At 37.7% G+C, this 23279-nt stretch overlaps 1 long non-coding RNA gene across 1 annotated transcript in view; it reads right to left on the bottom strand.

The window, feature by feature from the left end:
* The window catches only part of LOC102043193, a 32802-nt gene extending 9557 nt beyond the window's left edge, over positions 1–23245 (bottom strand). Inside the window, exons 1-4 of the long non-coding RNA XR_004082306.1 lie at positions 22872–23245; positions 12174–12348; positions 10254–10355; positions 4488–4631 (exon numbers count right to left, since the gene is read on the bottom strand). This is a non-coding gene — a long non-coding RNA (uncharacterized LOC102043193). The remainder of the gene's footprint in view (positions 1–4487; positions 4632–10253; positions 10356–12173; positions 12349–22871) is intronic.
* Positions 23246–23279: the final 34 nt, after the last annotated feature.

The raw sequence follows: 23279 nt of genomic DNA, 5'->3' as shown, positions 1-23279 counted from the left end.
TGGCTCGAGGACAGATCCCACAGGAACACCCTGAGGCCACTCGGACGTGCTCATGTGCAACACGGTCCGTGCGCAGGTCACCGGCAGAACTGAGCACCGCCACGGGTGAAACCACCTCCCCCGAGAGAAAAGCATTGAAGGATTCCACGGGAAAAGGAAGAGGATGGTACCACCAGCCCCTGACATCGATGCTCCTTCTATACTTGTAAGAAACCCTGATTTGTCAGTCAAAACTCAGCCCCGAGCTTTACCTGAGAGCTGCTCATCTTCATCACACAGTACAGGAACAGAAAAAATGCTTTGGAACAGGTGGGAAAATGAGAGAGCAGGCCTAAAACTGTACATGCTGCAGCAGACACCAGCACAATTCCAGGATCTCTCCCGGCAAACAAAGAAGGCTCCTGACAAGCCAAAGACTGCAAGAAGTCCAGCGAGGCAGCTTTTACACCTATGGATGTGGAATACACCAGCACATCTGCTTTCTGGCTTGCTGTTGTTACTATGGTCTATTAAAAGCAAATGCAGCTGTACAAGATTACCACCCACTGCACCTTCACACCATTCTTTCAAACACATCAGCTGGCCAGAGCAGTAATTTCTGATGTATTTTCACTTTGCTACCTCCTTCTTCTTGCCTATACCTCAACACCACTTGAAGATCAAACAGTAGACTTGTTGTAACTGTATATGTTTTAATATCATTTTAGTGAGACATCCTTAAGTGATGTGAGATGACTTGGTCTGGGGGCGCTACAACTGCAAACAGGTTTGAAACAGTTGCTTTTATTGCTTTCCAGTTTTTCCTGTGCAATTGCGATCAATGTTGTTAACAGCTGCACACAGGTTTCATTAACGTGCCTAGTCTTGCTGCCAAAGCTGACAGGGGATGGGACAGACAAGCTCCCCATCAGTGAAAGTAGAGTCAGGTGGGCAGTGACAACCTCCCCATGAAAACAAGCAGGGACACAGACAGAAAAAGTTGCGCCCAATGTACAGCCATGAGTAATGTTGAGTGAAAAATTTATATTGAAGAGTGGTCTTCCCATAAATGTAGCTGTTCACTTTGGCATGAACTCCTCCACTGCATTCTATGCACGACAGAACAAGACCATTATTTAAAAGCCAAAATACCTGACTTGTGATATGTTTTATCTATCCTGTCACAGCAATCTGTCTTACTCCTATCAAAACCACAAAACAAAACCACAGAACAAAAATTCTGGAGCCATACACATACTTTCACCATATGAATCAATGAAGGCTTAGAGTTAACAGCACTATATGGCACATGAAAAAAAGCCCAAATGTCCTAAAGATTCAAAACAGCATCAAAAAAGTTTTACTTTATATACTTTTCAAAGCCTTTCATCTCACTGCTGTGAGTGCACATCTCTCTCCTTATTACAGATACCAAAGAGCCTGCTCCTAGCAACATTCTGATGTGAAGCTTCTGTAATGTGATAATTTTTGTGACTTCATCAATAGGTAAATCTGTTTTGTCTTTCACATTCTTATTAAACAATGAAAAATCAAATGGGTAAGAAAGCCAAAATTCAAAGAGAGCTAAGGTAATCAGGTCCGACTTGTTCAATCTAATACAAATTAGTGCTTTCACAATGTGGAGAGCATTAGATCTGTGCTATCAACTTCCAAAATAAAACAATTTCTGAATCTGTCAAAATACTTTAAAAAATGCACAGGTGGCAATGCAAATCAGATACTTCTGTAGCTTCTCATCAAATAGTCCAGAAATGAATACAATGAAACTGTACCACCTCGTTAAAAGAAACAAAAAAAACAACTAAAAATTACCATTTCTCAGTTCCAACTTGGGCTCACAAGACAGATGTAGCTTACAAACTCAGCAAATCAACAGTGTGAAAAAGAGCAATCAGACATGGTAAACCACAGCTTTTTGAAAGAACATACATTGAGTAATTGCTAGCACACGTGGCCAAAGTGCGCAAAACTTCCTAAGGATTCAAATGGATATGGGCATCTTCCACATTTTTCTGTGCTACGGCATCAAGTTTCACTGTGGGCTGCAATAGCAAGGGCATGCCTAGGGGCTGGCATGTTCATTTAACATATGAGTCATTCAGTGTGGAAACAACATAACAGAAATATCCACAAACCAATGAATTGTGAAAGAACTATAACATTTTCCCCCTCAGGCCAGCACCTAGTAAAGTGTCACAAATGAAGTTAATATCACAAACTATTCAGCAAAAGAGGAATTAAGCAGAAAATGACAGTCAACTCTTTTACAAGTCAATAACTTAACTGTTTTTATTTGAAATCATAGCAGTCAGTACAGTCATCTTAGAAAAGATCAACAAAAAAAGACACTCCAGATTTGACTTTTATAACTACTGCAACCACAGATAAGATACCTCTACAATATGGAAATTGCAAAGTAGGTTTTTCTTCACTGGTACCCTCCTTCAGAATCTGAGGGAATTTAAAACTAAGAACTTAACATCACTCCCTTAGACCCCTCTCCCTCCACCCCTCCCCCTGAAAAAACTTGGTTTAAAATATAAATAAGATAAAATAATTAACGAAACACTTGACGTGCAATGAACCTGAGTGAAAGATTAGCCTGGCAAGAAAAATAAAAGTTGTAGAGCAGCCTAGTTTCCTCTCCATTAGCTTCTTACTACATTAGCGCACAGAACCACAGCAGTCCAAAAAAACCCCACATTTATAAGTACATCAAAGCAGCTAAGTTTACATTCATATATCTAACATGCATATTTGTCCAAGTGCACTAGGGAACCTAGTATGCTCTTAAATTTAAGTTGCTGATTTGTATTTCGTGTTTTGGCACCGGAATGAGTACACAGTACTTTGAGGGCCAGATTTTATCTCCCTCCCACCTCGAAAGTAAGAATGAAAAACTGAACGTAAGAGAAAGGGATATTAAATAGTCACTCTTAGTCACCTTGCTTGCCAATCTAATTTCAAATAAGGAGACTGCTTACATTAATCTTTTGAGGTCTAACTTATGCACTTATATGAGACCTTTGGAGTGTGGCCACAGACCTTTCAGGAGCTCACCTACCAGGCATTCTCTGTCCTTCCTCCCCCAGTATCTCAGTGAGGATGCTCTGTTTCCATGAATGCTGCCCTAGGTACCTGTTATGATGTACATCTATACTGTGCAGCAGAGTCCAGAGCAGCTGGGCTCTGCCAGCCTGGCTGGTGCTCACCCCCATGAGAATACACCCCTGTTTTCCTGCTCTCACCGTGTGTGCATGGAAAGTATCTGTGTTGGCACAAGGATGTGTCTGAGCTCCTTATCCTTGCCTCTGAGCAGGGCTAAGGCCTCTGCCAGGCCCGCTGTTACCGCTCAGACATGAGCCACCAGCCCTCTGACCAACACAGACTATCCGATTAACGCCTAATCCGCTTGTGAATCGGCTCCCGGCCACCGCTGCTTTCTGCAGGGCATGACAAAATTCAGAGTTCCTGAGGTGTGTCTAAACCCTGATTTCACTGCAAGTAGCACACTCTGGAACAGCTATCTCAGCTATGAAACTGGCTCAGCAGAAGAATGTGCAGTGTCTGTGCTGCTCTTTACTACAGAGCATATGCACATCCAGCAGTTCAAAATACCCTTAACCAAGGAGCTTTGAGAACTGCCAGCTGCCACAGAACAGTTCCACAGAACTTCAATATAAACCCCCAGTGGGATTCAAAGAGAAGGACGGAAAAGAAGCACAAATTCTTTGTTAATTTCAAGAAGTCATTATCTACACAGATAAGAATATACTTTGTTTTGGTGAAAACAAAAATTTTTGCTTAGGGAATTGTTGGCCTAAGTTATTTCAAATACTAAACTTAAAGGAATCACTTGTACTACATTGCAGTTACAGTAAAACTTTAATTGGTGTTTTTACTTGTACTTTCTAATTGTGTACATTATTTAAATGGTGTGAAACTTCCAACAAAGTAGTACCAATCAGTAACTTAGCACACTACCATATTTTTTTAACCAATATGAGGATTAAAAGTTTCCAGCTATGACTAGTTTGTCAATAATTATGGGTTTTGTATCTCCTGCAAAGCTGGATGCAATGCCTGTTAGAACATTCTCATGTGTAGTGGTGAAATATGCCACGAGAGAGTATACTCTGAGCGAAAAAAAAGCAGTTTTTTTTTTAAATGACAGTTCAAAAATATTCAGTTCTAAATATTCAGAGAAACAGGCTCATAAACAGTGAACCATAAACGGCCACTAACTACCTCTCTAAAATAACTTCTCTAAAAAGATGTTTTCACTATTTTTATATGCAAGAACTCAATGCTAAGTAAAGTTGTTGTACAATGCTTCAGAATTTAAAATACTTCATGATATAGAGCAATCCTCCTACTTTTCACATTTTAGAAGAAAATTTCATCAGACAAATCCTCAGAGAGAGACACAAACACATTTTACTGAGAACTATCATGTAGTGTTTAATAAATTACATGCAAATTCTTACCAGAATGCCACTGCTTTTGAAGATGCCATATCCATTGTTATCCTCAAGATATCCATTCTTATTCATCATTAGTACCCTGCTTCCTTTGCATTCAAGCTTTGGAACGGATTTCTGACAAGCAACCCACACCTACCAAAACGGTTTCTAGAAAGCAAATTATATAGCTGTAAGACATGGAAAACAAACGAGCAATTTGCAAACCACTGCAAGTGCAATGCAAACACAGCAAATAGAAAATTCATTCTGAAATATTCATCCTATTGTGCTGGACACTAATATAACCACAGCTGTAACATTATACTTTTAAATCATGGTTCACCTATAGAAAAACTGCAAGAGCAAAATTCCTTTTCATCCCATGGAATCTCATATGTTTCATCTCATTAAGGGTGGTCATTTGCTTGTGAATGATTTTTATAAAAGAACAGGATAAAAGAACATCATTCTAAACTATACTTAAGGTCTTCTAAGGACTTATGAAAATGAAGTTCCATTTATGCTGGATAGAGCAAATACATAGAACACATTAAAAAAACAAGTCTAAACAGGTAAGACAGCACAAGGGAAAAGTCCACACACAGCACAAACAGCAGGACTGTAGTAAATGTAACAGTAGTTCTACTTTGCATGTGGCTTTTGCTTGCAAACAACACAGAAGGAGGTACAGGGTAAGGAGGACACATTGGGTGGGAGGAAGCATAGTATGCAGGAACGAAGCAGAAGTGGAGAGGTAGAATGGACAGCAAGAGGTGGAAGAAACAATCAGTAAGTACAGGACAGAGAACAGCTAATTAAAGTTAGTGAACATTCTCTGAATGGTCAAAGGTCCCTGGGCTTTTGGCTCTTTCTGTTTCTGTGAGTTTGTCTCTGGCAAGGTCCTTTCTTTACTGCTCCCAGGCTTAGAGCAGTATACTTAGACTTATTTTATACCTATTTTTCATTCTTTTCCCCATCAAAATCCCCTCCCCTCTTTTTAAGATGGGGTCAAAGATCTCTCCCTCTCTTGTAGCTTTAAAACAGAGATGATCTGAATCGACTCGACAATATCTGTATAGAACAAGCACATGCAGATCAGCCCTATTTGCAAGTGATCCAAGTTCTTATATTCTGACTTCAACCTTCCTAACTCTTTCTTAGGTAACACAGACTGGATTGTAGAAAAGTGAAGCAAGACACTGTTCTATAAAACAGCAGTTGAAAGTTGACAAGAGTACATAAAACATTGTACTTCATGCCGAATAACAGAGTTGTTAGGATTCAGGATGGGGACAGCTGCTCTATAGGCTCTGGTGCACACAGCCAGATGGAAACTTTCTAACCTTCACAGTAAACTGTACTTGTTCTAGCATTAACTGAATAGATTAGGCTTATATCAGAACAGAAGATACCTTTTCATTTTCAAAACACTCATTGTTTATATCCTTCAGCATAAATGGAGGTAAGTCAGTGTAAAGAGCAAGTCTGCCTACAAAGGCAAATCAAACCTGTGAAACTGAAGTGGTGTAATTTTTTATGGGGCTGTACGGATAAGGGCAAATAAACTAGATTGAAGTCACTTTCATCTGGTGCGAGATCTCCAATAGGAATAATTTATACTGGCATAGCAACTGCAATATAATTAAAAACAATTCCTGGAATTGGGCCAGCTCTGCCAGGTTGTTTCCTTCTGTGTGGAAATAACCTACCAATAGATACAGTTTTATACCGATACAGCTGTATTCACACTGGGGAAAGGTGGCTGAGACTTTAATTATATCAGTACAGATAAAGTAGAGAAATGTCTGATAGAAAACTGAGTGTCTCAGATATAGTCCATTTACCTATTGCAAGATAGCAACAATATTCCTAGCATAGGCAACACTTTAGAGTACTAATTCTTAACTTGAAAAATAATCCCTCCCGTGTCATTCCCAGAACACCACCAACCTTTGAAATGCTAATGGAATTACTAGAGACAAATCAGACTATGAATTTCTGCCAGATTCTGTAGGAGTTCATCTGACAAAGTTTCCTCTGTGCCACTCAGGTGTCAATATTCTCTTCATACCTCCTTTTCTTTTAAAACAAACTTTTTTTTAAGCAATAATGTTGCGGTAATTTTGAATCTTTGTAAAAACACTGGTAAAAGTAAAGTGTGTGTCTTGGCTTGAAAAATACACATAAAAGCAATTATTACTTCTCTGCCAGACTACAGCTTTGGAAATTACCTGTAACTTGCCAATGACAATAACAGGCAAGTAGTTATCCAGCAAAATTCCTTTAGCTCAGCTGCACAATAGTACTTCCACACTACCTGCACTTTACTTGGTTGTTTGAAACAGCATCTGCCAATTCCAGCTGTGCTGTTAAAAAAACCCCAAAACCCAAACAAAAACCCAAACATTTTGCTTCTAAAGGAATAAAGTTTAGCTATTTATCCCAGTGTTCTTTAAAGGACAAAACAAATGAAAAAAAGTTTTAACTACTGTGTTGTCCCTGGGACACTAAGAATGGTAACTCCCAGACAACTGAGTTGAGACACCAGCATCACCTGATACAACAAGAATGCATTTTTCTCTTTACTTGTGACTTCTTTACAACAGCTTCCAAAACAGACTCAAGAGAAATGCATTGTTTTTGTCTCCCTATCTCTGCCTCCCCCTAAAATAAGATCTCTGCTCTCAGGAATCTTTGGATACACTGAAATATCTACAAGTGTAACTTACTTATCAAAGGTGAACTGCATGTGCCTCACTAAGAATATGAACTGCAGCAACCATAACCTAGCACATGTACTGATAGGTATATTAGTTATTAAAAAAATAGTAAAATATTGACTTTTAATAGCATGAATGTTCTCATCCAGGGATCAACCTGTGTTAAAAAATTAGATGCTTAAAAGTAGGGGGTTTTTGTTTGCTAGTTGATGAACCTCAGCAAGAAGAAAAAAGTTGAAAATAAAACTCAACATTACAATTCTTGTATAGCATGCTATCATAAATTAATGGGAAGGGCATACTTATATAGAAAATCTTGTTAAACAAACATGATGTCTCTATTTAGAAAAATTATCTCATTGCAAATAGTTAACAGAACACTTTAAAGACCTGCCAGTAAATGTAGTCCATATTATATGCAGAAATTATAATTTCTCAATACCCTGAAATTCTGTAAAAATAATTTAAAGTATTTTTAACTTACAGAAAGCATCTTGAAGGATGCAATATTTAATCTACTCCTTAAAAATCAACTTCACTGCTCTTTTTGACAGTATTCCATAATGTACACAATTACCGTTCCACAGCATGATAATGAAATTAATCTTCAAAGCACTACATAGGCTTCATCACCTCTTCTTGGTGACCATGTCAGGAATGAGATATTCTCTTTTGGAAGACCCTGAAACTCCCATAGCTGTATTGCAGATAAGGCAACAGATTCTCCTCCTTCAAAAATATAACCAACCAGTTCAATATGACAACAATAAAAGAGTGGGATCCAAGAGGAGAGCATTTAAGCTGGATGTTCATGACTAGGATAACAAATTTCTGGGCCGGCTCTCAAAAAAATGTCATGATGTTGGGACCCAAAATCAGTGTAGCATGTTGGGTGGTATCCAGTCCTGCCATTGTTGCTAAACCCTAAGGTAAGCTACACATCAGCTTCCACATGAGCCCTCTCTTAGACATTCTTGGAACACAAGTCCCAAGAACAAGTTAAGATACGTCCTTCTGAGCAGGCAGGAAGCTGTGTTCTAAAGAACACTGGAACAAAGATATTCCATAAAACTAATATATCAATGGGTTACCTACAGAGAGAGGTACATGCACAGCTGATGTGTTGCTCAGATACTTCTATTTTAAAGTGCTAACAAACTTATATACAGTGGCATGAACTGTCTCTTAAAACACGCCACTTCCCTAAGATTGAATGCGCTGTGTGCTACACTATTTTTTTTTTACATTATAGAGAACCTTTAATAACTGTTGCTCAGATTTTCAATAACTTTACAAATTCAAGAGGTACAGGAATTTGCCCCCAGTAGTTTAGTATATCTTGTGGCAAGAATTACAGGGATTACTCATTTCTATAGGGGAAAAAAACCCAAACCTTATACTCTTCACCACTTAGGAACACACAACTCATTACAAGCATGTGATTCTCCTCCTACTTACTGAAATGAATTCGGAAGCTACTGTAAAGCCACTTGTATTTTAATAGGTTTTTTTAAATCAATTGCTTGGAAGGAATTATTGCTTACTTTTTAAAGCAGATGATCTATTTCAGATGCAGCTGTTTCTCTTACATTCTATATTGCCTATAGAACTGAACATAGAAAACCCTAAATATATCTCATTGATGTTAACAGCCCATTGAAGTTAAATATCTTAAAAGGTAATATATGTATTTCTTTGATTTATTGTAATCTTTTATCTTAAAATACTCTCAATTTTTATTCTTGATCTCAAAATATGATCCTTTTATATTATCTTTCTGGTTTTGAAGGTGACAAGGAAGTAAGTCTATAGTTGAAATTGGTTAAGTCTTAAAAACAAATACCCAAATCTGTCATGTTTTCTCTTTGAAACACTACAACAGAAGAAAAAGTTTTTGTTTTTTAACAAGGAAAAGTTACTGCTCTTTTTAACAATTACAGAACTATTTTCCACTTTTTCCTCCCCATCCTCCCCAAAAAGCAGAGCAAAGAGGACCCTGGATGATGAACTAGGAGAAGCTACCAGAGATGGCCATTACAGCTCCTGCTGCCATTGCACACTGCTCCTCTCCAAGTTTCCTGCCCCCAGTACTGAGGCAGCAGCACCGCTGTACTTTCAAGACAAGAAATAAAGTACTGTAGCACCAGTTCTGGGGGACTTTAAGGCTCTGTTACCCACTATATACTGAGCTGTCACAACACAAACTGAGTTACCTTGTCCTTAGAGAAAGTGGGGACTAGCCAAAGAAGGAAACAAACCAAGTTAATCCCATGATCTGAATAGAGTCCTTATCACTTACTCTAACATGGAAGTTGTTAGTTCTAAATTATACATTCAATATGAGAAGACATCTCTGTCTTTGCAAAACAAAAACCACAGTAGTTGAACTAACTACACACAGGTTCACATTGGAAAATGGGATTAGAACTAGCCATTTGTGTTCTGTGTCAGTATAGAAGTCCTCTTTAGAAACAGTACTGCTGGAATGTTAGATAATTATATAAGGCTCAAACTGCAACTAACAAATCCTCTCACAAATATAGACATGTCTATTTTAAATTAAATGTTAAGTGGGAAATATTTATAGTTTAGGTTGCACACTTTGTTACTTAATTATCATAATTTTAAAAAGAAGACACCTTTAATTTCCTCCTCCAAAGAAGTTATTTACCTGATCTGTAGCCTGGGAGTTCCCAGTAGTCAGTTCTGAGATTCTCATCCCACTGAATGTCAAGGACCTAGCATTTGAAGGCTGGTATTTCAACATCAGTTATTGACAACTTAACTTTGACTCACCAAAGATAAACCAACCTTCATTCCCACTCAGGTCAGCTCATTGATTTCACAGAAAACACATTTAGAAAGCAGAGCTGAATGCTTTCAGAAATTCCACCCATGAGATAAAAACAGGAAAAAAAATCCCAGCCAGCAAAAAGGAACTGATATAAAATGTTTGAGACATCTTGATGCATGATGAATCAAGTACTTTTGTATATTTCTGTGCAAAGTAACAAATAACCAAAATTACTGTTAAATGCGTGCTGAAATTATATAATCTGAAATACCTTACCTTCTGATACTTCAGATACAGGACTCTGTTCTTCGACAAAAACCCAATTTTATCCTTGCACCAGAGGTTGTGCTAGGAAAATAACAGTTCTGCTGAAAGAGTCTGAAAAAAAAATACACTTACTGCTCTCAATATCCATATTATAGACACCATAAGCATTATTATGAATAATATGGACCTTGGTTTCTGTTTTACTCTTGTCCTACTTTGGGTTCAATGGAACTGTGTTCCATTAAAGTTCGACTTCATGTGCAGCCAGAATAGATTCTCACCAACAGGACCTAATAAGCTTAAGAATAAATATTGTCCTTCAATTACATTAAAAATAAATTGGGATACACCAAAGCTCTCAGTTTTTATGACTCTGTATCATTAAAAAAAAAATTGTATCTAGTGAACACTATTCATAGCATTCATACTGCAAATTAGGACCAGATAATTCTGGTTTGTGATGATTTTATTGACATGCATTTCAATTTTTAGAAGTACACTGAAGTAACAGCCTCCTTTTCACTACTGCCGTTCCTGTTTGGAGTACACAAACAATTCAAAAGCTATTTTAAACCAGTTTTGGACTTCTAATTATCCATTACATTATAAAGCATTTATTTAAAACATCGTCTTCATGATTCCTACAAGAATGAGTGGACTAAACTAAAGGCTTACACTTAAAAAAAAAGCTATGTGCTTTCTATGTCACCAAAGTTCTCAGCATCACTTCTCTACCAGGAAGGCACTGACAGGAAGTCAAACGTGCATGAAAACACACAGAACAGGAGCCTCTGCTTCCAGACCCAAAATATACCACAGTAATATACCTGAGAAATTTGAAATTAAAGTTTGCAGGATTTTTAGCATGACAAATGTTATTGTTAAGGCTTCTCGGATCATATATGCATCTAGAAAGATGCAAGAGATCCAGTAATTTAAGTAATAAATCTCATTTAACTAACTAAACTAGTAACTTAACTAACATAGTAGACAGATATCATTAAAAGATTCTTGATTTGTGCACCAGTGAAAAGGCTGAGAAACTGTACCTGATAAGAAGCATTTGGCTGTTGGGGCTTTTTTCCCAAATTATCATTTATTTGCCTGCTGGTTGAAACACAAAACCCATCACCAGTTAAAGAATCCCCACAGTTTGCAATGAGAACATAAGAAATTCAAGTTCCTGTTGAAATAGTCACAATTATTTTATTAATTTACTGCTAATACTTCTTATTGAATGTATATTGCATTGCATATAGCTACATTGCATATAGCTCCCTTACAGAATATTACTAGAAACCAACTTGTGCTGTGAAGTCATGATTAAGTTATTAAAATAATTGGATATCTTGAAAAGAAATAAACACTACATAGAGAAACCATTAGTCTAAAATTAAATCCTGGTCAGGTGTTACAATGCCAAGATTAAATAATGCACTTTAGAAAAAATAAAATTAAAATAAACTTTTAAAAATTCCAAGGCTGATTTTTTTGAAGTAGAACATTTTCCAAGTTGTGAAGACCCAACTGTGCCTTCTTTTTTACTGCCTCCGAATGACTTGAGACCTAATAACATTTTGATACAAAACAACAACTCAGGCTTAGCAAAATACTGAATTTATATAATAAACACATATTAAAAGTCTGAAAAACATGTAGCAAAAGGGAACGGTGTCATTAAGATCATAACCTCTATTGATAGCTCTATTGATAGCTACTCCAGAGATAATAAATGGCGCCAGAATTATTTTCCAGACTATTTCCCTCTACTCATCTCATATGTCTGCTCCTACATGTGCCTTTTAATTTCAACATACTTCATGTGTCAAATGACCAACACAAAGGCTCTGACAGGACACAGCATATATGCTAATGTAAATCAAATGCCAGCATACCAAACTCAAGTAAATATAATTAAGCAAAACGTACCTGGACTTGAAAAAGCACCCTTGAGCCGCATCAGTGCTAATTCCCAAATGAAGACTCTTCCTTGCAAATGAGTGAGCTTTCTTCAGATCATTATTCTGTGGCACAGGCTCCTCCAAATGGCAGAATGAATGTATTGCCATTATTGAAAATTTACAGATCATCTGAAGTAATTGAACTGAAAGCAAGAAATACAGCAACTTTATTTGGTCTAAACTTACTGAAAATACTTTACTTAGTTTTCAAGAACTTGTTACTTAACAATAACATTTAAAATACATAAAGGGTATATGTATATGCAGTGATTGATAAAGTATAAATTAATTCATTAAACCAGAGAGACAGTTCATCTAAGCAGAGATGCCCAGATAAGGAACTTCCATTTAATGCTACTGCAGAGCACCATTTCCATACATTTTAGGGATGTTTCTTATACATTATATATTTCTTCTCTTCAAAGAGGCTTTCACCTGGGTATCTATAATGATACATGTATTTTGCAGAATATTTTGCTTGTAATATAGAATTATCTTCAAGTAGTTGAAGTTATCCCTTCCAGCATGAAATATTTTCTAACTAAAACTACCAAATGTCATCTACCACCATCGTGCTAATACAGACAGCTTTAGAAGGCTGCCTTCAAGTTTCTCACAACTTCAAGTTTCTCTGATTTTACAGAATATATTCTGTACTACTTGGGATGCTTACTTGAGGGCAAGATGAGTCACAGATTCTAGAGGCATAATCTGATGAGCATCTATTCTGGTAAAATGCCAGTTCAAAGAGAGAGGACCCTCCTGCTGCTTGCTCTGATCCTTAGGCCATGATCCCATCTCCTGGTGGAGCCACCCACTAGACCAGAGTGAGGAAGTAGCTTGGGTTAGAAATTGCTGCTTGCCACAGACCACTCTCGAAGTCAGAATCAATTTTCTGATTCAAGTCACTGCATGATGGCACAAATCACTGTGCTAATACAACAGGAGGGAAAGTGAGGGAGCAAGACCACACAGCTAATTGCAGCTACAAGTGTCAGTACTTAAGAACTGCTGTTGTCACCTGAGTGTAAACTACAAGGTACATCACAGCTTTACCACTGAAAGCAGCATAGCATACTACGGGACTGCTTTAACTTTCAGTTCCACCCCTGCATCATAGGTCATCATCCCCACAATGGCATCAAAAATGACGACTTGTAGAGCCTCACCAAAACTGCGTGGGGTACAATTTCCTGCCAAAGGCCATACACTGCAAGTTTCAGGTGGGATGAACTAAACAGGGTGTGTGAATGTATCAGTATATAGGTTCATCCCTCTCTTGTCTACTAATAACAGAAGCAACTTAGTCATTCTTTAGACTGCTAAACACAGAAGAGATTAATGCAGTTAAACATGTCTGCTTAGGTTAGGCCTGGCCTTTTCTAACTTTCAAATCCACTCCCTGATTTGAAACTTTATCAAAAAGGAAAACCGAAAAGTCATTTAGAGTTTAATAAGAATTCAGAGATTTCAGAAATCCAAGTACTGGGCAGATAGATATAGAAGACCAACCCATAAACAGACCAAAGTGAAGCACAGACAGCAGTCTATGCCCTTGTTATTAGGGACCAAACACACAAGCAAAAGACACATGACAGGTACCCCAGCTGCAGTTGGTATTTTTTATTACCTCTAAGATACAACAGCTTTCTATGTAGTTGTATCTTGTGCTCACAGAACTACTAGACTATCCATGCAGAATTCAAAGCTACTTAAGTGGCATTAAAATAAGAGTCCTTGGTCTGCAAATTCCAGATCTGCTCTTTGTGTTCAGTTTAGAAGTACAGTATGTACAGCACTTGACAGCTTCCGGTCTCCTGGCACAGCATCTCATCCTAACGAGATGCATTCTTCTTAGAAGATCAGCCACTTCATCCTTTAGAACCACTAAAGGAATGAATAGCATCGAGTCCTGGTGACTTAGGAGTCTTTAGCACTTCATTCTAGCATTCAGTCTTTTGCCACTCTAATCCCATAATCAGATAACATCCAATCAACATTATTTGAAAAGAACAAAATGCCCACAATATCCTTGTGGTGAAGAGCAGCATAAAGAAGTAACTCCACTCCCTCCTAGCACCTCTTATTCCTTTTAATTGCTTTCTATACTCCCTAAAAGCCCAAGAGACCCGTCAGGTCCTTAACTCATTACTTGCAATGTTACCATACTCCTTGTATTTTTAAATAAAAGCACACAAACAAGTGTTTTCCTGAAATACGCTGTTACCAGTAAGACATGACAACAACTATAGCCTGTTACTGAGATTAATGCAACTATTAGGAGGCTTAAAATGCTACATAAAAACATTTCTAATTGCATGCAAGTGAAAGTGATTGGCCTTTTACAGGCAGCAGATAAGGGACTTCATCTCTTATCACCAACTTCTTGCTTAAAAGTAAGTAATTAACAATACCAAATGAGAACAGTTATAGAAGTATCAATGGGTACAAAGTTTATCCAGACACAGGAAGAAAATCCATAATCATATTGATTAATAATCTCCCTGCACATGAGAAGGATTATTGTTTATTAAACTCAACCAGCTGTGTCTCAACATCTACACATATTCAGATTCTACATAGCATATTCTAACAGCGGAAGGATTTGTTGGGGTGGTAGTGGGATTTTTTTTTTTAAATATAAGCATGCCCTCTCACATTCTGAGTCCTTGCCTTGAAAAGATATTAGCGCCTCAAGCCCTTCCTAGGCTGCTAATCTGCACTGATGCCTTTGTTACTGTAGTCTCAGTACTAATGGTACCTGAATTAGGCAGAGTAAATTTAAATCCATTCAGGCACCTCAATTGCACATAAAGCATCAAATTTTCAGCCATTCTCCTCTGGACTAATTCTTGAACAAGTCAACTGCATGCTAGGAAAGAATTCCTACACAAGGAATTCAAGCTGACATAACACTGTATACAAAGAATTTTAAGCAATACACAAAAAAAGGTATGGGTGTATTCCGCTTACTGTTTTAAATCTTAAACTTGGGTCAAATTTGCAACTCCATGCTACAACATGGTGCAATTAGGTAAAATAATGGCAGTGACTTACTAGAGTTAACTTACCCAACTAATGCATTTTTTTATAAAGGAAGTTATCTATTTGCATAATACAAGTGTGATCATCAAAAAATCATTCTAGTAGGAGCAGGTCTCAGAGGTCACCTAGTTCAATCTCTGCTCAAAGCAGCATTAATATGTGAATACTCATTAATGATACAAGTTGTACTCACAACCTTGCAGCCCACTAATCGCATGTAATCCTTAATCAAATGCACTCAATTGCCTTTGATAGGATTACTTATCTGCAGAAGGGTTTGTGGGACCAGTCACTTGCCACACATTACTCCTAAGCATGGAACATTATAGCACTTCCGGCTGTACTCAGAACCAGTACCACCCCTGCATTTCACTTCAAGTGTCTTCTAATCAGGTACTGTTATGAGAGCAGCTGACCAAGGGGACCTGCTGTACAGGGGTAGATTTTGATGGATGACAAACAGATGGAGTGAAGTAGGGGGTGGTGAACCCCTAAGCAAGGTAGAAGCACAGGGCTGGGTCCTGGTTTCAGGTGGTTTGCAGGTTGATGAATGTGGGATAGATGTCCTGCTCTGAGAGATACCTATAAACCTAAAAAATACCTATAAAGAGAAATTAACATCACTGGCACCAACAGTCCTTTAGAGATCAAGATCAGGGACCAAACTTCACCAGAGTAAGTTTGGGAACCTCTGTTACAGTACTGCCATTTTGTTTTGTTCCTCCATCTTTGCTCTGATAAGGACCTCCATTTTGGATTTGTGCTTAAGTTTACACTTTTATTTCATGCATGAAATATGGTACAGCATTGCTAATTACAAAAAAAAAATCCAAAAAAACAATTAAGAAACCCTCACTGAAACAATCCACAAGTAATAATACAAAAAGTTGAAATGTTTTATAAAAACATAGTAACCCAATGACACAAGCTGAATTACAAAATAAATTTGCCTTATATTAGTTCAGTAATATCCTCTGTTCTGAAGCATGAAATACAGTGACAGTTTATCTATGCTGTGTGACAATACATGAACTCTGCCAAACAAACTAAATTAAAAAAAGTTCATCTTCTAAATAATTATTTCATTTGAACATTTAATACCTGATGTTGTAAGTAACTTCAAATATTAATATTGTGGCACTACTGTAAACAATATAGGCACTGTTTAAGTGGTAACAACAGCAACAAGAAATAAATAGCAAAATATGTAGAAAAAAAGAAATTTACTTTAGCAGCTTTGCTAACCTGGGTCTTAGGACCATTCAAAAGGCATTTTAAAACACTGAGTTCTGGGGTATTTTTAAATACACTGAAAACCTTTTAAATTCTACAGTTCCAGACATTATTTACATGCCTTCCCCAAGCATTCATTAGTAGTCACTGCTGTTTGCTAGGTTGCATGGAAGGCCTGTCCCCATTTGACCTCACTCACTTAAACTACAGGATACTCCAACAACATCCACAGAAGGAGTTAAATTTTCCACCAATGTTTAAGTGGCAGAAGTTAGGTCACAGGATGGTGCACCCATATCAACCACAAAGTCATGAAAGTAAGGGACGTGGTTCAAAGATGTAGGTAGGAAGAGACAACAATCAAGCCAGCAATTCTAAAGCAAAAAACAAGAGGTCAGCCAGATTCTCAAACTGACAGAGCATCTTCACCAGCAAATTCCTACCTTAGATATCTTTATTTTATACTTGTGTTAAGAAACTTCAGTATTTTTTCTGATTAATAAAGGTAATTGAGTCTACTAAATATTTAAGTTCCCTTTTAACAATAAACTATTGCTTTTGTGTTTTAGAAAGAAAAAATTTACTTTAGAATAGTTGTTTGCAACAAAACTAACTGCATTTCCATGTTTGCAACCTTTTTTACAGGAGTGGTGTTTGGCATACTAGTTGAGAAAGGAAGGGCAATACCTGACTACCAAGCAACAAGCCCCTGTCCTGGCACTCTGTCTGAGAGAAGAGAGAATAAATTGCAAGGAGATGCTCTGTGGTATGTTGCCAACACAGGTATGCCCACACATTGCTAGGTGCTGCTGCCACGTAAAAAGCAGATGACTGGTTTTGAGTTTTGGCCAAGGTGCAAAACTACTTTACTGAAAACTTTAACTAGGAAAAAAGCAACCAAAAAAAAAATTGCATCAATTATACCATATTGTGTACAGAGAATGACATCAGCACACCTCAAAACTTCTGCATTAGCACACCACAGATTATAGAAAAATTACCAGTCTGCCTAGTTAATAACATTTCTGATACACAGAAAAAGCACTATCAGGCTGAAAAGGACAATTACAGCCATTCCCTTCTGTTCTAAAGGCAAAGGTAGAAATGGTGCTTTACATAGAACAAGTACTGAACACTACCATAGCTTTGGAACATATCTCTAATTTTAAAGTACAAAGAAAGGTTGAGAGACTGACAGGAAAGAGCACATACAATTAGATGCACTTAACAGCCAATGAGTTGCAACTCTTGAGAAGGAGAGAGGTGCTAAATTTACATCAGCAAACCAGAACTCAGCAATATTTGATTTCAACTGGAAGGTGAACTATTGATATTTTAGGCTAGAGGGGAAAAAAGGTAATCACTTTTTGTTACCACCATGATCCCACTCATCCACTCCCTAAACCCCTTGTCAATCCAGGGTCCAAGAATTACAGAAAAAACGCTCTAAAAACAGTTTGGAGATTTAAAAAAATAATTTCTTTTAGAAAGAGTAGTGGTCTCCCGGCCCAAAATGTCTCCTATTTGAGGGTGAAGAGCTACATGCATTCTTACAGCAACTAGCATAACAAAATCATGTGGTGATTCAGCACCAGAAGCAAATAAAAGCTGTCACATAAAAATATCTGTGTCCTACACTTTAATAAAGACAAATTATTTTCTTTCATTAGCCCTACCTAAGGAATGAACTCATACACAAATAAATTTTTCAGACGTTAAAAAACCAAACAAAACCACCACAAGATAACTCAAACAAGAAAGATTTTGCAAGGGCTTTAAGCTCACACAGAATTAGTCCCACCAACTTTAACAAACTCTCTAGACTCAAGCAACTCTGTGAAAAATTAGGGAAGTATGCAATATTCTGGCAATTCCAGAAAGAGGAGACAGGACAAGTATTTGAAACTCTTCAGAATAAGCATCAGTCTTTGAATTTACGCAGCACTTACTGGAAAGAGATGCCAGAAGCTGGAGCTTCTGTTCACACACAGCGTAAAGTGGCTATAACAATACCAGCGTCCTTACACAGCACGTTTAATCAAATGGGACTGCAGAAAGCAAAAACCTCCAAGACTAAATAAGAAAAGAACCACAAGATAATGGTGATAAAATGTAGCTCAAGTGCTTCAAGTACTAGAGGGTACTTGAAATCTTTAATGGACAGGTAATGCTACATCAGCATAAGTTTAAATAGTAAGTAAGAATGGATAATCTGTCACTTTCAAATTTCACAAAATGGATCATTGTTCTTTTTCCTTTGTCAGTACCAATTGACATCTTACAAACTTAGGATCAGTCTATTTGAAAAGACTTCTTCCTTCTGAAAGTACCAGAATACACGAAAAATATCTTCAAGAACATTATGGAGTGTAAAAAGAACAGGCCAGTTTCTTGGACAGTGAGTGTGTTACTCAATATTCTTTGCTCTGCTAACAGAGGAACCAGGTTCTGCAGCCAAGTAATTTAGATTTTTTTTCTCAAGATTCACAAGGGTTCAACTTTAACTAATATGTCTAATTACCACTACTTTTTTCAAGAAGACAAAACAGCCTTTAAAGTTACTTTGAAAATAGAATGAAACAACTAAGATTCTTTTTAAAAGTGTCATTATATCAACTATTGTTTACTTGCATAGATATAATTTAGTATTAATTTCCCTTTTATAAACACACACAAAAGAGTGATAGCACCTTTGACACCATCACAGTTTTCCTAAATTCCTGTATAATACTGTCTTTAGCAACTACTGCTGAAAATCACTATTCTCAAAATGAATGAAACTTTACTCATAATACATCTTGGAATTCTGCTATAAGTCAATCAGTTAAACCTAAAACCACTTTAGAAATTCCAGACTTCCATGCAGAGGAAGAGAAAAACAGTATAAAGGCCAAACAAAAAGGAGAGTCAAATATAACCTGCCTTAAAAGAGCAATTAATGCATGAAACCAGAAACCAGCATATCATATCTGGGCAAGTGTTAACTATTTGTTCATTTAATTTCAAAACACTTGGCCTGCTGTAATCCTTCTTACTTTGTAAGTCTTCTAACCAATGCAACTCCAAACTCCCACATCAGTTTTTCAAGTCCTGAACATCAAGCTAGCCAATATCTTTGTCACTACAGAGACATGAATTTTGTTTGATTGTTGCTATATTACTTCATGTTGAGTCCTATCCAAATCCCTCCATCAACATTAAGCTGTATTTTCTATTTTTGCTGATTTTCACAAGAGTAGCAATAGAACATCACAATGCCACAGAAACATAACCTAACTACTGGAAGATTCCTAAGGACACAAATGCACAACATAACCACCATGATCATATCAGATAGCAATCAGCTTTCCACGGGTTTCAGAAACAACATTTCATCACTAGTATTTTCCCACTAGAAAGATTCCTGAAAATAATTCATCTCTGGAAACACATGAGATACTAAGTTAATTCTTGGCTGTTGTTCCCTACTAGAATGGGATCAGAAGCCTACAGGCTGTACGAAATTGAGGTAAAATAAGAATAGTATGAAAAATAAGAAATTATTTTGAAGGCCAGCTGCAATTCCCAAATGGAAATCTTTGCAGTGATTTCTGAAAGCACTGCATCAGGTGTCAAGTGTTCAGCTTCTTTCTTTCTACACAGCAAAAAACACACTCCTGTTAAGGATGACAAAATAAGAGGCACTCTCATAAGATCCAAGAAGAAAAAAGAAATCTACCTTTACCTCAGAGCAATATATAGATTTCTCTTGCTCTGTCAAGGCTATAGGCACCATAGTAGGGAAAAAATGTAGCACTTCTTTTTTTTCCTGTACTTTTGAAAATGAGTCATAAAAATGTAAGAGGTTTTTACTCCAGAAAAAATAAAGGGTTTAAACAGGCAGCAGCTGACAAAAAAAACCCCTGGTGTCTTATTTTAGAATCTCTCTCAGAAAAGATCTTACTCCCTTTGGTTAAAGTACTGCAATGCAATAGCAAAAGGATATTACGTGTATATATCACAATCAGTAATGTTACTAACTTGTGGGCTTAAAAATAGCTGAGGAATGCAAGATAGTTTACAATCACAGTCACCTGGACTTCATATACAAAAAAAATTATCTGACACAATGGCTTTCTTGTGGTCTGTACTTGAAAAACAGAACATAATTAATACATTTAAGCAATTAAACAGAGAAAAACACGTACATATATAATTAGTTACTTTATTATTCTTACATTAAAATTTAAACTTGCAAAGTGCCATTTTTGAAATGTTCTTATGTTAGGTTTTTGAAAAAGGAGGAAAGTCAAACAGAAGCAAAATCCAAGAAACAAAACCTTTAAAGCAAAAGTTTTCAGCTGGTACCTCCCACTCCATTCTCAGTTTCTCAGAGATCATCATGCAGCAACAACATGGGTAGAACCGAGCAGCCAGCGGGTGTGTAATTTGCATGTGAAAATATTTTTAGACGACACACATGAATAGCATATGCTCTCAGCCCAAGTACAATTTTCTAAATAAATGCCCTGAATATTGTTTTCCCAACACTCTTAACTATATTCCAGATAATGGTTTCTTGTACAGATTTGTTACTCTTCAAAAGCACCAGATATATGTATATACATACATACATATATATATATATACATATACACATGGAGATATATATTTATATCAAGCCTTAAACAACACACATTTCAAGAGTTCATCTTGGGGTTTGGGGGGAGACTCTGAATCTTCACTGTGTCCGTGTAATCACAAAGTTGGCAAACAATGCTTGAACAGAGTACAACAAGAGGATGATTCCCTGATTCAGGAAGTTAAATCAGACATGGAGGTTCATTCAGTTGCCTGAACCAAAGGAGCTTCAAAATTTGTATCTTAAAATCCTCCTAATTCTTTCTATGTTGTGAAAAAAGTTTCAAAAGGCAGATAGAAATTGATAAAACAAGAAATAAGCCGTGTGCTCATGCACTGTTAGTTAAATCAAAACCAAATCTAGTCAAATTAACACAACATGCAAGACAAAACTCCATTTGAGCAAACAGCAGTCTAACTAGATCCCAAAGTCATTACCAGTCCACATCTGGAACACTCAAATCAATTCCTCGTGACTGCAGAGTTGGCATCACATAGTAATTATTACTATAGGACTCATTTGTTCAGGACAAATGAAGTTTCTATGGTAAAATGAGATGAAAAACATCAGTTTCTTTTCTTCGCCAACACACAAATTCTGTTCCTTAAGCATATGGAAAAACTCAGTTTCTGGATTCTGTCTGTGGCAGGAGCTTTCCTTTAATCAACTAGAATGTCAGGGAGGAAAAAAGATAAAGGACACCAGTAAATCCTACTGTGGTACCCAGGGGTATATAAAAAACACCTGAAATAATGGAGTACTTTGAGTTGGAAGGGACCTTTAAAGCTCATCTAGTCCCACCTCACACAATGAGCATGGACATCTACAAGACCAGAGTGCTCAGAGTCCTGGCCAAAATGACCTTGAATGTTTCCACGGAGGAGGCATCTATCACCTCTCTGGCAACCTGACAGTTTTTCACCACCCTCATTGTAAAGTATTTCTTCCTAGACCCTGCTAAAATGCCTGATCCCAAATATAAGTTAATTTACCAAAAAAGTTGGGAGGTGAAAGGGAGGAGACAAAGCAGAGAATGGAGGCATTAGGCAGTTTAAAAAGTCTTAACAGTATTGAGTAATGAATTCTAATTTACCAGAGAACTGGGATCTAGTACTAGAGCCTTTTCAAAATCAGCCCCTGCTAACAAGCAGCAAAAACATCTATTTAATCCTTCCAGAGCACAAACACACACAAGTAAACGCCTTTTGCCACATTGTCTCTTAGGCTGTACACACTTGAAACAAAAGTTTGTGGAAGGCCAAAACAAAACGGCAGACTCTAGTCACCCCTGGGAAAAGGTAAAACTTACACTAAAATCAAAGCACTAATGAAGCAAACCCCAACATCAATCTGAAAAATAAGCACTCGTGACATAATTCTTCACAAATTTCATTGCAGTATTTCTCCAGTCAGGCATAAAACTTCCTCCAAATAGAACAAAATACTCTCAAACATTAATTCAACCTTGACAACATTGCTGCACAAATTAAAGGAATAACTACAGCAAAAAATTAGATTACGGATGTTACCACGGACCCGTTATAGTAATACATCATTTCGCAATGCAAATCATACAGTGCTAAGCGCTTTTTAAAAACGCAACCGGGAGTAGCGTGTCAGGAAAGCAGAGGCAGGCAGGAGGAGAGAAGGATTTTCTGCGCTATCACTGGAACAATCTCCTGACTCGCTGGCTCCTGCAGCCGCGGGGAGCAGGAGGCTGGGGCCGCACTGACAGCTCTCCTGACGCAAGAGAAGCGGAGCACTGACCTAAATGCCGCAGCTGCTGAGCTCCTTGCAGCTCGGCCCGAGGAAAAGGGGCCAGCATGGATTCAAGTGCCAGCCACCAACACTCCTGCAGCCCGAGGCTGCTGCTGCACAGACGCTCGCCGAGACCCCCACATCACCTCGACCTCTTGAGCCTGAAACTTCCAAAAACGACTGCGAGGCGAGCTCTAGGCTGAGATTTAGAGCAGAGATTTTCAACAGGGAGCTGCGCATCCCCGCAGCGCTTCGGCGGCGGCGGCAGCACCAGCAGCAAAACTGGCTGCCCCAGGGTCTCGGGCAGAGTCACACACGGAGGCACCGAGCCCCGGACAAAGTTAAACCCCACCCTGGGCGCCACTTTAGGCAGGCACTCAATGGCCCGCAGGTTAATCATCAACTCCCTGCCCCTAG

Source organism: Geospiza fortis, unplaced genomic scaffold (genome assembly GCF_000277835.1).
Source record: "Geospiza fortis unplaced genomic scaffold, GeoFor_1.0 scaffold181, whole genome shotgun sequence".
Lineage (NCBI taxonomy): Eukaryota > Metazoa > Chordata > Aves > Passeriformes > Thraupidae > Geospiza > Geospiza fortis.
Note: the sequence above shows the minus strand (reverse complement) of the source record. Positions and strands in the feature narration are given on the sequence as shown.